At 36.6% G+C, this 15,402-nt stretch overlaps 1 long non-coding RNA gene across 1 annotated transcript in view; it reads left to right on the top strand.

Annotated features, from left to right (window-relative positions):
* Positions 1-15,018, top strand: part of LOC145029408 (uncharacterized) — a 15,866-nt gene extending 848 nt beyond the window's left edge. Inside the window, exons 2-3 of the long non-coding RNA XR_013676518.1 lie at positions 14,637-14,741; positions 14,863-15,018. This is a non-coding gene — a long non-coding RNA (uncharacterized LOC145029408). The remainder of the gene's footprint in view (positions 1-14,636; positions 14,742-14,862) is intronic.
* The last annotated feature ends 384 nt before the right edge of the window (positions 15,019-15,402 follow it).

Raw genomic sequence — 15,402 nt, 5'->3', positions numbered from 1 at the left:
GCTTCACCTATCGTCTACCAAAAAAATGTTGATTTCAACCACCTTCAAGCACAATGCCTCTCACCTAGACATCCCGAACAAGAACATACATCACTCTCAAACACCCCCTTAGCTTCTTCATTATTCTCGACGTCGTGTGATTTCTAGGGCTCGAAGCAACCTCATCTATCTTACATTGTACATCATTCCCCCCCCCCTCCCATCGCCGACCCTTTTTGAGCAATTTCTAGGGTTTGAATCAACATTTACCCTTGTGAACAAGTCGGCCTTAAAATCCACTGGAACGCCTCACATGTTTCCTACTATTTTAGTCGTGCTTCATTGGCTTGTACAAATTGCAATGTATAACGAGCACGTTGCAAATTCCAACCAGTCACAGTTGATTTCTGGCAATAGCATGTTCATCTATACTCTGAATACTTACCTGCTTTACATAAGGGGAGACGACAATACAATGGAAAGGGAAGATGAAAATTTCATGGAGAAGTTACACCAGGACCGACAACAATATGGCCTTGTATGTTTGTTTAAGCTATTTCTCTAATTTATGGAAGGTTCTTTTTCTGTTGAATTTAGTAAAAAAAAAATGCAGGAGAAGCGAAATGAGGAGTTCTAAAAGAGAGAAAGATAGAAAGAGAAGAGGAGATAGAGGCGGAAGATAAAAAGATTAAGTGATAAAGATAGAAGGAAAATGAGCAGGCACTAGAGATCAAATTGAGAGGAAAAAGGAGGGGTTCGGATTCAGACGGAGATTCACTTTTTGCGTTCCGTTTCATACATGTCTCTCCAAAAATCATTTTTGGAGCCAGTTGTTATAGGGATCGAATCCCAGGTATGTTGTCATTAATTAAATTTCCCCTCTGATTAAATTTGATTTATATCTCGTTATTAATTAACTTATCCTCCATTTAGAATCTCTCCAGTTCTTAAGATATTCTTCTAAATTAATTACGTTTTAGAGTATAGAAGATGATTTTAGGTATGATTAGATGTTTATTGTGACATCCCCAAAATCACGACCAGAAAAGACCGTTTTCATTTATGCTTTTAAAATAATTTTCAGAGTAAATCCTTTTGATTTAAAAGAGTTGCGGGATTTGTTCCCAAAACAAAATATGATAAAATAAAGTTTATCAAAGCATTTCATCAAGAGATGCATTTTTCATTATATAACAATATTCGGGATGTCATGTTCCGATAAACAGACCAAAAGCATAACGATAATATTACAAGTCATTCAACAAATATATACATATATAGACTTGTAAACAAAACAACTCGATGATTCATCCATCTTATGCCCTTGCGCCACTTCCTGTAATACAAATAAAACTGAGTGGGTCAGGCTGGGGAGCCTGGTGACCATATAGGGTTTTCAACCCACAATAAATAATTATATTTAATTCACCAACCAACAATAACCTGATTACCTATTCCCGTTATCCACACTTTACGTCCCTAAAACAACATCTATTATAAGGGACCTAATCTAGGATTTTCATCAGGACGGACATTACCGCAAAGGGGCTTCCTTAACAATAAAGGTCCTAAAGGCAACCATGAGGGGGATAGAGTACACCGGTGAACACATCGTTCACAACACCTACAGGTTATGAGCCTGCTAGCGTTCCACAGGACTGTCTAGAAAGAGTCCGTGGTCGTTATCCATACTCCGCTGAATAACTAGATCAACAACAACAACAACTAGGCCTCTCATCTGTTTATCACACACCAACTATCTACCCATGTTTCTACCCAACATATTAGTAGATCAAAATATATATTTTTATACATAGTTTAAAACCTGTATAACATGTTCATTCAATACACATTCCACATAACAGATGAGGCACACCCACATAACACATATTTCATAGGAAATAAACCAGATCTATGAGATAGAAGAAAGTGAATATAGATTCACACATATAATCAACAAAGTATACACGTAACACGTATTTCATATAAAATACTTCATAATAATGTGTTAGAAGAAAATGACTACACACTCACTTGATCAGAAAATGATCGGGCAGCACAACGGCTTGTAGAAGTAGTATTTCTCCGCAGATCTGGAAGATCTTCACAAAAACCGGGCTTCTCGCGGGCAGAGCTTCGGCTCGGGGATCGCACTTCTCGGGATTCTCAGGGCTTCTAATCTTGCTTCGGGGCTCAGGAATATTACCGGAGCTTCGGGGTATAAATGGCATGCTAAATGATGCAAAACGGGAGAGAGAGAAGAGAAAAAGAGCAAAAGAACTCAGCAGCCTTGCATCATATTTATAGGAGGCTGGAGCCTCGCAGTACGCTGAGCGTACTCCTCTGAATCGTCATGGCATGCGTCATCCAAAGAACTCAAGTGCGAGGGACGTCACGCTTCGCTGTACGTTGGGCGTACAACAGTATGCTGGGCGTACTTCGGATGAGTCCGGTGACTCCTCTCCGGATAATACCAAGATTTGGAATTAAATTTAAATATTAAATATTTAATAAACTTTGAAAATTCATATCTTCTTCATACGAACTCCGTTTTCGACGTTCTTTATATCCACGTGTAGGTGAGACTACGCTCTACAACTTTCGTTTAGAATCCGTCGGCTAACTTTGACTTTATTTTTTTATTATTTATTTTTAGTAGGCCGGGGCAGGAAAACTTCGTTATAAATTCATAACTTCTTCGTCCGACGTCCGTTCTCACCTAACTTTTCATCGTTTCGCTACTAACAATGAGATATTCGATTCTCGTTTAGATTGTTTCGGCTAAAAACCGCTCGATCTCAAATCGAGTATTCGGGTTGCATACTGCCAAGTCGAAACTTCAGAAAATCATAACTTCCTCATACGAAGTCAGATTTGGGCGCTCTATATATATTCGGAAACCTCATTTTAACTACAACAACATTATCCAAAGATATTAAGTTTATTTTACACTTAAATTTTGACGCTCATTTTATTCTTAATTAATCATATCACATAATTAAGTAATTAAGCACGAAACACATAATATTCAAATAATACGTTCTTATTATTTCAAATTGGGTTACAAGGTTAACCTAGACTATTACATTGCTAAAAAATGGCAAGCCCAAAAACACAGGTGATACAATTCTCTCCACCTTAGAATGATTCCGTCCCCGGAATCACACATCAACAAACAACTGCGGGTAGCGACTCATCATGTCACTCTCCGTTTCCCATGTGAGATTCGGCCCATTCGTGTGTTTCCAACGGACAAGCACTAACTCAACCATCTTACGTCGCAATTTCTTAGTCTTTCAGTCAACGATTGCCTCTGGTTCTTCAATCAACCTTTTGTTCTCATCGATTCTCAACTCTGAAAGTGGAATCATGTCGGGAACCTCTCCCATGAACTTCCTCAAATAACACACATGAAAAGTGTTATGAATTCCATCCAGTTCTTCTGGTAGTTTGAGCTTGTAAGCTTGGTTCCCAATTCTTTGAAGAACTTTAAACGGTCCAATAAATCTTGGACTTAATTTTCCCTTTTACCAAATCTTATAAGTCCCTTCCATGGCGAGACTTTAAGCAAAACCAAATCTCCAACTTCAAAATTCATCGGTCTTCGCTTTTTGTCAGCATAGGTCTTTTGACGAGCCTGAGCTGCTAAAATTCTCTCCCTAATTATTTTCAACTTTTCAGCAGTTTGATGGACTACCTCCGGTCCCATAAACTGCTTTTCCCCAGCCTCAAGCCAACAAGACGGCATACGACACTTCTGTCCATACAAAGCTTGATAAGGTGCCATCTTTATGCTCGAGTGGAAACTATTATTGTAGGAAAATTCTACCAGTGGTAAATGTTCATCCCAATTACCTTGGAATTCTAGGGTACATGCTCTAATCATATCTTCAAGTGTTTGTATCGTTCGTTCTCTCTGACCATCAGTCTGCGGATGGTAAGCAGTACTTAAACACAACTTGGTACCAATTTCCTCTTGTAGACTTTTCCAAAACCTCGAGGTGAAACGGCTATTACGATCTGACGCAATCATTAGTGGAACACCGTGAAGTCTTACAATTTCTTTCACGTAAGAATTCGCAAGCTTTTCCATAGACCATTTCTCCTTGGCTGCTATGAAATGCGCACTCTTAGTGAATCGATCAATGACCACCTAAATCATGTCGTGACCACTTTTCGTTCTGGACAGTTTAGTGACAAAATCCAAAGCAATGTCTTCCCATTTACCCATAGGTACAGACAAAGGTTCTAAACTCCCGTATGGTTTCTGATGTTGTGTCTTGACTCTAGCACAAGTCACACACTCGGCCACATACTTTGCAACATCAAGCTTCATCATCGGTCACCAGTAGTAGGGTTTCAGGTCCCTATACATTTTAGTGCTACCAGGATGAATTGAGTACATGGTCTTGTGAACTTCTTCCATCAGAAGATCTCTGACTCCTCCTGTCTTAGGTATCCAAATCCGATCTTGGAACACCTTCAGTCCATGATTGTTTATACCGAACACCAACGTTTTGCCCAAACGTTCCTCCTTTTGGTCATTCTTCTTAGAAGCTTCCTCTTGAGCTTTCTTTATACTTTCCACAATTGTTGAGATAACTTCAATTCTCAACGCTCTTGGCCTCTTCCTTTCAAGATTGACTTTCCGACTAAGAGCATCAGCAACAACATTAGCTTTACCGGGGTGGTAAAGTATCTCACAGTCGTAGTCCTTGAGTAATTCTAGTCGGCGTCGTTGTCTCATATTCAATTCTTTCTGACTAAAGAGATATTGGAGACTCTTATGATCAGTGAAAAGTTTGCACTTCGTGCCATAGAGGTAATGCCTCCATATTTTCAGAGCGAAAACTACCGCTGCCAACTCCAAATCATGAGTCGGGTAGTTCTTTTCATGATCTTTCGATTGTCGAGACGCATATGTGATCACCTTATCTCTTTGGGTTAAAACACAACCTAATCCAACCCCAGATGCATCGCTATAAACAACGAAGTCTTCAACTCCATCGGGTAGAGATAGAATCGGAGCCTCACATAGCCTCTTCTTTAGCTTCTCGAATGCTTCTTTATCCTTATCATTCCAATCATAAGTAACTCCTTTGTGGGTCAAAGCTATTAATGGACTAGTGATCGAAGAAAAACCTTGGATAAACCTTCGGTAATATCCGGCTAATCCTAAAAAGCTTCGGATCTCCGTGGGACTCTTCGGTTGTTCCCACTTCGTTACAGCTTCGATCTTCGTTGGATTAACCATTATCCCTTCTTGGTTGACCATATGACCCAAGAATTGGACTTCTCGAATCCAAAAATCACATTTGGAGAACTTAGCATACAGCTTCTCCTTTTTCAAGATTTCCAACACTTCTCGCAAGTGTCTACCATGCTCTTCTTGTCTCTTTGAATAAATCAGAATGTCGTCAATGAACACTATCACAGATTTATCAAGGAACGGATTACAAACACTATTCATTAAATCCATGAATGTTGCTGGAGCATTGGTTAGTCCAAACGACATAACCAAAAACTCGTAGTGTCCATATCGCATTCTGAATGTTGTCTTCTCTATATCCTGCTCTTTCACCTTTAGCTGATGATATCCTGACCTTAGGTCTATCTTTTAAAAATAACTTGAACCTTGTAGTTGATCGAATAGGTCATCAATCCTCGGCAACGAATATCTATTCTTTATCGTTGGCTTGTTCAGCTCTCTATAATCGATGCACATCCTCATACACCCATCTTTCTTCTTCACAAATAACACCGGAGCTCCCCATGATGATGAACTAGGTCTTATGAAACCTTTGTCCAATAACTCCTGAAGTTGCATCAGCAGCTCCTTCATCTCCATCAGTGCTAATCGGTAAGGTGCTTTTGCAATCGACGTTGTTTCAGGCAACAAGTCAATACGGAATTCCACTTGTCGATCAGGCAGTAATCCAGGAAGATCTTCGGGAAATACTTCCGGATAATCACACACAATGGGAATATTCTGCATCACCTTCTTTTCCTTCTTAGCATCGATCACGAATGCTAAGTATGATGTACACCCCTTGGTCAAACACTTTTTGGCTTTCATTAGAGAAGTGATTCCAAAATTTACTCTGCGTTTATCTCCATACACCATAAACGATTCCTTCCCAGGCGGGTTTATTTTGACTATCTTCTTTCTGCACAATATCTCGGCATCATTGGCGCTAAGCCAATCCATTCCCAAAAGGATGTCGAAACCATTAAGTTCTATAGGCAATAATTCCTCGTGGAACTTATTCCCATTCAAATCAATTAAGATGTTTTTCATACGATGGCTAACAGGTACAAACTTGCCACTAGCAACTTCGACTAATAAAGCATCATCTAGTCTAACAACAGGCAAAGCTAGTTTTCTACCAAATTCATGCGATATAAAGGAGTAGTTGGCTCCAGAATCAAATAAAATTTGGGCAAACAATTTGTTAACGAGAAAGGTACCTGAAGCGACATCAGTTTCATCTTTGGCAGCTTCCAGCGTCATCTGGAATGCTCTCGCTTTTGGCTTTGGCGGGATGTTGGGTCTTGCTGCTTCCTTCTTCTTAGGGCAGTCCCTCGACATGTGACCCTCCTCACCACAACTATAGCAAACTTTCTTGGTAAGTGTGCATTCCTTGGCATAGTGCCCTGACTTTCCACACTTGAAGCATGTGGCCACCACTTCACACTTCCCATGATGCTTCTTCTTACATTTTCGCACCATTTCTCTTCACCTCCTCCTCCTCTCGAACTAGACTTTGAGAATTTGCTTTTCTTGTTGGACCCTGAAGTTCCATCGAACTTCCTCTTTTCACCAACATCAATCCTTTCCAGACCCTTTTCCTTCTGCTGGGCCTCCACATTCCTAGCTGCTCGAACAACTGTTTTCAGAGTAGTTGCCATCTTGACTGTCGGACCAAAGCCGGCAGGCAGTCCATTGGCGAACCTCTCGATCTTGGAGAGTTCTGTTGGCACTAGGTACGGAAATAACTTTATTTTCTCAGTGAATGCAGTAGCATAGCCATCTACACTCATCTTCCCCTTCTTCAAGTTTTGGAACTCATTGTTCAGATCAATCAGATCTATCTCTGAACAATACTGCACCCTTAACTGTTCCAAGAACTCCTCCCATGACATTTTCAGGGTTTCTCCTCGTGGCATAGTATTTGCCAACAACTTCCACCAGCTCAAGACTCTAGTCTTCAGTTGTCTAACTACAAAGACAATCTTTTGTTTGTTGCTACAGTCGTAACTTTCAAACACCATCTCGATTTCGGAGATCTAATCCATAATTTCAACGGGTTTTGGGCTCCCAGAAAGACTTGGCAGTTTGGCGCCCAAGAAATTCTTGTACATTCGCCCATCATTGTTGTTTCTCCTTTCCGGATCGTTCCTTCGTTCTTCTTGAGTCCCAATTTGACTCACAATGCGACTATTGTTCCCTTCCTCCGATTGTTCGGGAATCAGTTCGGGTTCCACGTTAGGTATGATAGGTTCGTCCCTATTTCCATGCAACATTTGTCGCATTTCTTCCCTTTGTTCGACTAACATAACCCAAATCATGGCTTGCACTCCAGCCATGGTAATCTGTTCTGGTGCAGCAGCTTCAACAGCAACTGGTTCAATCACAGGTGGTTGGTTCCTGTTTTCATTTGCATTTCCAGCACCGCTTCTTGTTCTTGCCATTCTTGATCTATACACCGAATAAGGTGAAATTAGATCCTCATCCACGATAGATATTACGGTCTTCCATAACACTCCGAAACGTTTACATGTTAGTTCTAATATCGTCGTCATACGCTTAGAATCCTATATACATAAGGTTTCCCGACCCGGTCAGCAATAGACCATAGATCCGAACAAATAATATCATATATGGTAACATATAACATTTAGCACATAAAGCATTTTAGGCAACCTTCCCAAAATAAACTAGTGCTCGTGTCTAAAACACTACAGACACACCTCAAAATCTTCACTTAGCATTTTAAGTTCAAGTCTAGAAATCCTACAAATTCCTAGTTCGCTTAAACTAATGCTCTGATACCAACTGTGACATCCCCAAAATCACGGCCAGAAAAGACCGTTTTCATTTATGCTTTTAAAATAATTTTCAGAGTAAATCCTTTTGATTTAAAAGAGTTGCGGAATTGTTCCCAAAACAAAATATGATAAAATAAAGTTTATCAAAGCATTTCATCAAGAGATGCATTTTTCATTATATAACAATATTCTGGATGTCATGTTCCGATAAACAGACCAAAAGCATAACGATAATATTACAAGCCATTCAACAAATATATACATATACAGACTTGTAAACAAAACAACTCGATGATTCATCCATCTTTTGCCCTTGTGCCACTTCCTGTAATACAAATAAAACTGAGTGGGTCAAGCTTAGGAGCCTGGTGAGCATATAGGGTTTTCAACCCACAATAAATAATTATATTTAATTCACCAACCAACAATAACCCGATTACCTATTCCCGTTATCCTCACTTTACGTCCCTAAAACAACATCTATTATAAGGGACCTAATCTAGGATTTTCATCGGGACGGACATTACCGCAAAGGGGCTTCCTTAACAATAAAGGTCCTACGTTCCACAGGACTGTCTAGAAAGAGTCCGTGGTCGTTATCCATACTCTGCTGAATAACTAGATCAACAACAACAACAACGAGGCCTCTCATCTGTTTATCACACACAAACTATCTACCCATGTTTCTACCCAACATATTAGTAGATCAAAATATATATATTTTTATACATAGTTTAAAACCTGTATAACATGTTCATTCAATACACATTCCACATAACAGATGAGGCACACCCACATAACACATATTTCATAGAAAATAAACCAGATCTATGAGATAGAAGAAAGTGAATATAGATTCACACATATAATCAACAAAGTATACACGTAACATGTATTTCGTATAAAATACTTCATAATAATGTGTTAGAAGAAAATGACTACACACTCACTTCATCAGAAGATGATCGAGCAGCACTACGGCTTGCGGAAGTAGTATTTCTCCGCAGATCTGGAAGATCTTCACAAAAACCGGGCTTCTCGCGGGCAGAGCTTCGGCTCGGGGATCGCACTTCTCGGGATTCTCAGGGCTTCGGATCTTGCTTCGGGGCTCGTGAATATTACCGGGGCTTCGGGGTATAAATGGCACGCTAAACGATGCAAAACGGGAGAGAGAGAGAAGAGAAAAAGAGCAAAAGAACTCGGCAGCCTTGCATCCTATTTATAGGAGGCTGGAGCCTCGCAGCATGCTGGGCGTACTCCTCCGAATCGTCATGGCATGCGTCATCCGAAGAACTCGAGTGCGAGGGACGTCACGCTTCGCTGTATGCTGGGCGTACAGCAGTACGTTGGGCGTACTTCGGATGAGTCTGGTGACTCCTCTCCGGATAATACCAAGATTTGGAATTAAATTTAAATATTAAATATTTAATAAATTTTGAAAATTCATATCCTCTTCATACGAACTCCGTTTTCAACGTTCTTTATATCCACGCGTAGGTAAGACTACGCTCTACAACTTTCGTTTAGACTCCGTCGGTAACTTTGACTTTATTTTTTATTATTTATTTTTAGTAGGTCGGGGCAGGAAAACTTCGTTATAAATTCATAACTTCTTCGTCCGACGTCCGTTCTCGCCTAACTTTTCATCGTTTCGCTACTAACAACAAGATCTTCGATTCTCGTTTAGATTGTTTCGGCTAAAAACTGCTCGATCTCAAATCGAGTATTCGGGCTGCATACTGCCAAGTCAAAACTTCAAAAAATCATAACTTCCTCATACGAAGTCAGATTTGGGCGCTTTATATATATTCGGAAACCTCATTTTAACTACAACAACATTATCCAAAGATATTAAGTTTATTTTACACTTAAATTTTGACGTTCATTTTATTCTTAATTAATCATATCACATAATTAAGCAATTAAGCACGAAACACATAATACTCAAATAATACGTTCTTATTATTTCAAATTGGGTTACAAGGTTAACCTAGACTATTACATTGCTAAAAAATGGCAAGCCCAGTTACATTTATTCAAGCCGATAGAGAATTAAGAGGATAAACAAAGACATTTTTATCATTTTAGTTTTGTTTGAACATTGACATTCTTTTAGACGTACAAGATAAGGGTTTATTGATTATTTGGTTTATGCTATTGATATCTGTGTTTTTGGTGGTGATTTTACTGAAGAAACTTGAATCTGCTGAGAAATCTTGGAAAGAACCATCCTGATAAGAGATACTTTTCAGGATTTTGGGTTCTAATTTGGATTTTTCTTGATGTTCTTAATCTGGGTTTTGATTCTACTTTACTTTTTTTCCAAGACAAGGCAGTCTAACAGTAACATTACAATATATTTATAGGATAAGGATGTATGCCTGCTAACTGCTCGACTAAATTCCACAGAGATTGATGATATTTCAGTGTTATTGGAGAAGGGTAAAAACGTGAGCCTCCAGGCTTTGAATTATAAGGAATGGATAGACTGAGAAAGGTAATTTATATGATGATAAAAGTGGATTGCTAACATTAAATCATATACAACAATCAGGTTGTTTAGAATTTTCTTAAGAACACTAAAGAAAGTGAGAATCTTGGATTCAACATTGCTGATATTGATTTTCGACTTGAAAATTTTAAAGATTTGGTTGATGTCATAAGAAGTTGTAACAGTGGAAGTAGTCACGATTACTGGAGGTAATAATTAATAAATACAAAATAAACTTCATTTCTTTAATTCACTTCTTAAAAACAAAATCTCTAAGTTTTTAACTTTTAAAAATTTTAATATATGTAGGCTGCCTGATTTATATCAAGCATCACCAGACAGCTCTGAGTATTGCACAGAGTCAAGTAATATTGTTGGTGATGTAAATATAATAACATCTGCAGAGGGAATTAATCAAGGTCAATTATGTCCTTTTTTGTAAATTTACCGATAATTAACATCATCTTGATATCCCAAAAGATAATAATGAGATTATATTTGTTTGAATTACAGATATTTTACAATCTTGTGATGAATTCAATAATGATGTTGCATTTCCAAATTCAGAATTCAATTCTCCACTTCAAGTGACTCCATTGTCTAGATCAATGGCTGTAGGGATTCCAAGTCCATAATTTTCAAAAATTGTAAGTACATTGACCATTTTACGTTTTTGCCCTTGTTGTTCAATAATCTTCTACTCAAATCAAATCCTGTGACATCAATTAAAGGGGAATATTATATTAAAAGAAAACATTCTATTTTGAGTAGTTTAAATTTTTTAACCAAATAATACTTAATTTTTTCATTGGTTAATTTCAAAAAAGACATTATATTTTGTGTTTTTTTCCGAAAAGCCCTCAACTTTTTATTTTATTTTTTCCTGAAAAAAAAAAACTCCAAATAAGCCCCCAATATTTTTTATTTTTCTCAAAAATACCCTCATATTTTACAACTCTTTTTGGAAAAAAAATGACTAAAAGGGCCAGATTGGAAAAACTGAAAAAAAATTCTTTTGAGGATTTAAACAAATTGAATTTAATTGCAAGATGCTCAAACTTAATTGTTAAAATCCTTTTTTGTTTGTGAACAGGGGCATGATGTCGATTGACGCAATTGTGATTCCTTTAACTATAACCAAATTGCCCCTATGTTGTGATGAAATAGTTACCTTTGATCTGTATGTAAATCCTGATGGGTAATCCAATTTATTAGGATTTAAACTTTTGTCTCACTTCCAGGCACCTCATTCGGTTCAATTCTAGAAATCTTTGCCATTTCTTGTCTTACTTGATTCAGTAAGTGGTTAATAATTTTAAAAAACAAACTCCCTCTAAATGTATCAATTCATATTAAGGCTAATTTAACTTATTATTTATGTTACTAGATATAATTGTTTCACTTTTAACAAATTTTATTTAAGCATTTTAGTTTTTTTATACTTTTGTCATTTATAGTTACAATTGGTAATGGTTATTAGATAAACAGTAAATTTTTATACATGATCCCATCTACAATAGGCTTAATGTGGTTGAACAATTGATGTGTATATATACACCTTTTTATTATACAAATAAGAGTGCACAATTATAATTCATATAGCTCTTATAGTCTTGCTGTTTTTGACTTTTTTCATATAGTTTGGAACAAGAAATGTCTTATTTCGACTTCAATTATGATGCAGGAGAAATTTGGATGCAGGTCCTGTTGAAGCAATGCGTGAGATAAGGCAACGAATGAATAAATAGAGAGGGTAATTACCTAAATACCCTCTGTCGCATCTTTTTCGTGTGTGTTTCATATGTGTACATTATCTGCAACCAATAATGTACGTCATAAAAATGAATGTGTTCTTGTTGTTTATACTTTTTTTTTTACCTCGCATTTTGTGCATAATTTTGTGTGTATTAAATAAATATTTTGGATTATCTTAAGTTAAATGTGTGGTTACTGATGCGTTGATAGTCTTTTTTGCCGAACAAACATATTAGCAGACACATTATGGACTCGAGGTTGGCTTTTGAGGCAATTGCTTCCTTATAGTGAGACATAGTTCAACACTCGTCATCTTCAGTCCCTCAAGGTCAGCTGTCATGAATTATGTAAAAAAAATGTTTCTTCAAAGTGTATGTATATATGTATCTTTGATGCAATATTTCTCTCATTTATGATTTACCAAAAAAATTGTAACTTGGTCTTGTTCAGATGGAGAATTAGGATATGCCTGAAGGAAGTTGGACATGAATCTGATAGGATATGACCCTACGAGTCCTTGATTTTTAAAATATAATACCTTGGACATTTGAAATATAATACCCCAAAAAATAACTAAATGTTTATAAATAAATTGTCTTTTTGACCAGTAAACTTATGATAAATTACAAAACAGTCCATGTGATAAATTATAATTTAATCGTAAATGCATAACTTGTGAGTTTTGGGCTGTTATTTTAAGACTATTAAAATCATGTACAATTTAGTGAATTAAGTTAAATTCTTATTTAACATAGTTTGTCAAAAATCTATAATTATGAACTTACTGGCCCTTAAACGTTGATATTGAAAGTATGCTCCTTTTATGTTCAATTTTCCCTTTCTTTATTTCTTATCTTTTTATTTTTTATAATATAACAGTTGTGTTATTTCAGCTTAAATCCCTACATTATACATCTGCTTAATTAGGTTTGTATAAAACCTGTGGTTGTAAGAATCCCTTAAGAAGTGTTGTAGCCAACATGTTTTCCTTGTATGGTTCATTGGTGTAAGAAACATCCGCTCACCCTTTTGGTGGTTGGCCTGTCCTTAAATGGGAAACATCTCTACTATTGGTAAATTTTATCCACTTAGAATAACTTCTAACTTCTAACAATCTGATTACATTTCTTAATGGAACCCGAAACACCACAAAGTTATCTTCTATCAATACACACTTATGCAAATATTTTCAATGCAGAGCAGGTTTTAATGGAACCTGGAACACCACATGGATCAAATATCATATGGAACCCGGAACACCACATGGATCAAATATCATATCTCAAGTGCGGTCCCACATTCTTTGGATGGAGAAAAGGGTAATTCTGTCTTTTACAACTAACATTCCATGTTTGATTCCTCTAATAATTATATTAGCATATTAATTTTTTGACTTTTATTTGATCAGGTCATAAGAATTATCAGAGCAGGGGTTCATTAGTCTTAAAGAATAATGAAAGGCAAGATGCAACTCTACTTAGTTGGAATTTGATGTTTATCAACTTTGTGTATATCTTTTTAGTTTGTATAGCATTACATTGCAGAAGGTGTCCCTTAATAGCAATGTAGTATTAGGTTATATAGTTAGGGAAAACCTCTTAATAACAATGTACAATTAGATCCCCTTAATATGAATGTATTACAATATTTTGACATGATGTTATTGGATGAAATTGATTGTTGTGGTATATATTTGATTACATATTTTTGTACTATGCGTAAATGAGTATCATAAAGACGTGTCATAAATGCATATCGAAAATGGTTACTAAAGTTTATGGCACGCAAATGCGTGTCATCTTCATTTATGACAGAGGCTTCATTGATATGCGTTGCGTGTCATAAACACGCGCGTCGTAAGGTTACGACACACAAATGCGTGTCGTCTTTCTTTATGACAGGGCCTTCCTTGATACGTATTGCGTGTCATAACTGTGCGTCGTAAATGCGTGTCATAAATGTGTGTTTTAAATGCGCATCGTAAATAGACAACATGCAAAAGCGTGTCATCTCTCATTATGACAGGGCCTTCCTTGACATGCATTTGTACGTCGTCTGAACGTTTTACGACACGCATTGTGCGTCGTAAAAGGCTGTTTTTCTAGTAGTGCTCTGACCAACTAAATAACACCACTTCTCTTATGAATCGGACTGAGGGAGTGTATAAATTTATTGACCTGATCATATACTTCTATGGTTATGACAAACAGCCTACATAAGTATCAATCTGAGTAGAAGCATATATGACAACATAAATGAGATGTTTTATGATTTCTAGTGTTTCTTACTTTTTTTTTCTTTCTGAAATTGTGATTGTCTTTGAGTTGTTAGATCTGATTTGTATGTTTAATTGCATCCACAGCCTCTGATCATGCTTTCAGTGGGATTTTGACTGGTCTCCCCAAGCCTAGAGGTGGAGACTTTGGAAAGTTCTATAGTTTGCCTGCGCTGAATGATCCAAGAGTTGGTAAGTCTTTTTGACTCCTCCGCTTCACTTCCCAACTTTTTAGCTGATAATTTTCTTCTAAAGAATCTATAAATTAACAGTCACTTGAAACTGATCAAACTTTTGTTCATATGGAGATTAGACAAGCTGCCATATTCAATTAGGATACTTCTTGAATCAGCCATCCGTAATTGTGACAATTTCCAAGTCACCAAGGTAGATGTTGAGAAAGACATTGATTGGGAGAAGACTTCTCCAAATCAAGTTGAGATTCCATTCAAGCCAGCTCGTGTTCTCTTGCAGGTTTCCTTTTTACTACTTTGTGAAATAACCATTATGAAAAAAAGTTATTATTAATAAAGCCATTTTTTTTAGAATTGTAAAATTTCATGAACGCCATTTGAGATTTTTTTAATATTTATGTATTAATATATTTTTTAATTTACATTTTAATATTAGGGAAAATGATAGAAAAATATTTTTTAGTTTTTCCATAAAGACTAAATATGTCCAATATATAAGGTGTTTTTTTTTTAAATATATGATTCACTTGTGATTTACATATGAATGTGATTCACATGTAAATCAAATATAAATCCATATGAATTCCATATGATTCACATATAATTAACATACGGATTACATGTAAATCACATGTGAATCACATTCACATGTAAAACAC

Source organism: Lactuca saligna, chromosome 2 (genome assembly GCF_052625555.1).
Source record: "Lactuca saligna cultivar CGN05327 chromosome 2, ASM5262555v1, whole genome shotgun sequence".
Classification (NCBI taxonomy): Eukaryota; Viridiplantae; Streptophyta; class Magnoliopsida; order Asterales; family Asteraceae; genus Lactuca; species Lactuca saligna.
Note: the sequence above shows the minus strand (reverse complement) of the source record. Positions and strands in the feature narration are given on the sequence as shown.